General features: G+C 48.8%; 1 pseudogene; it reads right to left on the bottom strand.

Annotated features, from left to right (window-relative positions):
- Positions 1 to 440: 440 nt before the first annotated feature.
- LOC142435937 (transcriptional repressor protein YY1 pseudogene) lies at positions 441 to 1514 on the bottom strand (annotated as a pseudogene).
- Positions 1515 to 2293: the final 779 nt, after the last annotated feature.

The following is a 2293-nucleotide window of genomic DNA, read 5'->3' as shown; positions in this document are numbered from 1 at the left end:
GCATTACTAAGCATATCCCCCAAAAGTGTACAATATGCACACTTGGAGAATACAAAATTTAAAAAATTGTAAGCAACAGGTGAGATCCATATTTATAAAAATGTGAAAAGAAGTTCCGTTTTTAGTACTGTCATATAACGAATTGTCTTTTGATGCGAAGTTCATGAACTGTTCGCCTGCTGGGAGTACACTTTACAAAAACACTATTTTTTTTTGAAACGAGATTACGGAGCAAGATAGGGTATCTTAACAATGTCATCTTAATAAAGTTTGTGTTTTAAAAATGTTTACTACTTTATCAAAACATGTCCCTTAGGTATGTAGGATTCATTTTTAAAATTCTTTCCTGGAAACAATCTACAAAGGAGAGGCGCGTTGTCTGCCAGTCACTTCTGGAAAAGGCTTCTGGAGCTGAGAAGGAGCTACCTTCTCACAGTTTCTCACTGCTTGTTTTTGGCCTTAGCGTGTATTAAGATGTGAGATTTCAGGTCAGTAGACTCAGCAAACTTCTTGTTCACCTAGGGCCTGTCTCCCGCGTGGATCTGCACGTCTGTGCACAAATTGAAGTCCAGGGAAACCGCTTCCCACAGCCTTCAAACTTATACTGAAAGGGCTTGTCTCCAGTGCGAAGCAGTTGGTGTCGTTTAGCTTTGAGCTCTCGACAAAAGCCTTGCCGCACTCGGCACAGAGGTGGACGCAGGGCTGTGGGTGTCCAGGTGCCTCCTCCTGGCTGAGCTGTCCCTGAGCACCTTCGGGCATCCTTTGTGAGGGCAAGCTATTGTTCTCGGAGCATCATCTTCTTGAATTTTTCTTGGCTTCATTCTGGCAAATTCTGCCAGCTGTTTGGGGTCCAAGAGGTTGATGCCGGGGATCCCTCCGGGCGGGAGCATCTTTCCCATCATGTACTCCGATTAGTCAAGAGGGGAGTTCTCCCCAATGATCTGCTCCCCAGCCAGTCTCATGGTCAAGACCTTTTTTTCATCTGACGACCATAGGGTGACAGAGAACTGGTCCTCCAGCGTCTTGATTGATCTGCACCTGCTCATGCTCCCATTTCTTGTTGCCCGCATCGCCCCTGCCGGTGCCGCCGCCCCACAAGAGCTGTCGCTACCGCTGCTCTTGCGGCCGATGTAGTCATCGTCGTCCTCTTCGCCAATGCTGGCCGGCGCTGGAACTGGGATCGGGATCTGGCCCTCGAAGCCTTCCTCGGCGCCGACCACCAACTCACGTGTCTGCACCAGGATCGCCTCCTGGTGGTGGTGCACCTGGCTCGGGTCCACGGTGACCGGCGGCTGTAGCGCGATCATGGACTGCTGCTGCTGGTGGTGGTAGCCGGTGTGCCCATGGCCGCTCCCGCCTCCGCGATCGTCCCAGTCCACGTCCTCCTCGCCCACCACCGTGGTCTCGATGGTCTCCACCTGGATGGTCTCCACCTCGATCTCACACAGCTCCACGATCTCGGCTGGCATCTCCGGGCCGTCCATGGCGCTGTGGAGGGTGTTGCCCGAGGCCATGGCTCCGGGCTCCGGGCTCCCGGCTGTATGAGGAGGCGTCCCGCAGCGGGGAAGGAAGGCAGAGGGAAGAACGCAGTGAGTGGGCAGGGCCCATTCCTTCTTTTAAACTAGAACTTAAATTCCAGTGAATGTCTCCTGAGCTTTTGTGCATTTGATGGCATGGAAATAACTTTTGTAAACATAACTATTTAGCATTTTGTGCACGCCTTGGGTGTTGATTAGTAATTTCTGAGGCTCTTGTTGTTGATAGTTCTGATGGTGTCCATTCTATCTTACAGGGACCTTGTGCACAAGGGAATGAAACTCTGCCCACCCCTGCAGCATCCTCACAGTTTAGGATGAACCCATTGCTTCAGTCACTGTGTCAATCCATGTAGTCGAGGGATTCCTATTTGTCACTGCCCCTCTAATTTACCAAAAAAAAAAAAAAACATCCTTCTCCACGGACTGGTCACTTCTGACAACATGTCCAAAGTATTTAATGTGAGCTCTCACTTCCTACCCTCTAACTAGCACCCTGACCTTACTTCTGCCAAAACAGATTTGTTTGCCTATTTGAATGCCCATGCACTATAATTCAACCACATTCATTCTTCTTATTTCTCCCTTATTCAATGTCCCACTTATATATGCATATGCGGTAATCGGCAATGCCATGGTTTGGGTCAGATAAACCTAGTCCTCAAAGTAACATCATTGTTTTTCAACACTCTAAAGAGGCTTTGTTAGGCAGATTTATCCAGTATAATGCATCTATTGAACTTATTATCACCTTTTAG

Source organism: Tenrec ecaudatus, assembly GCF_050624435.1.
Source record: "Tenrec ecaudatus isolate mTenEca1 chromosome 12 unlocalized genomic scaffold, mTenEca1.hap1 SUPER_12_unloc_4, whole genome shotgun sequence".
NCBI classification, from domain to species: domain Eukaryota; kingdom Metazoa; phylum Chordata; class Mammalia; order Afrosoricida; family Tenrecidae; genus Tenrec; species Tenrec ecaudatus.
The sequence above is the reverse complement of the archived record's forward strand: the minus strand, read 5'-3'. Positions and strand labels throughout refer to the sequence as shown.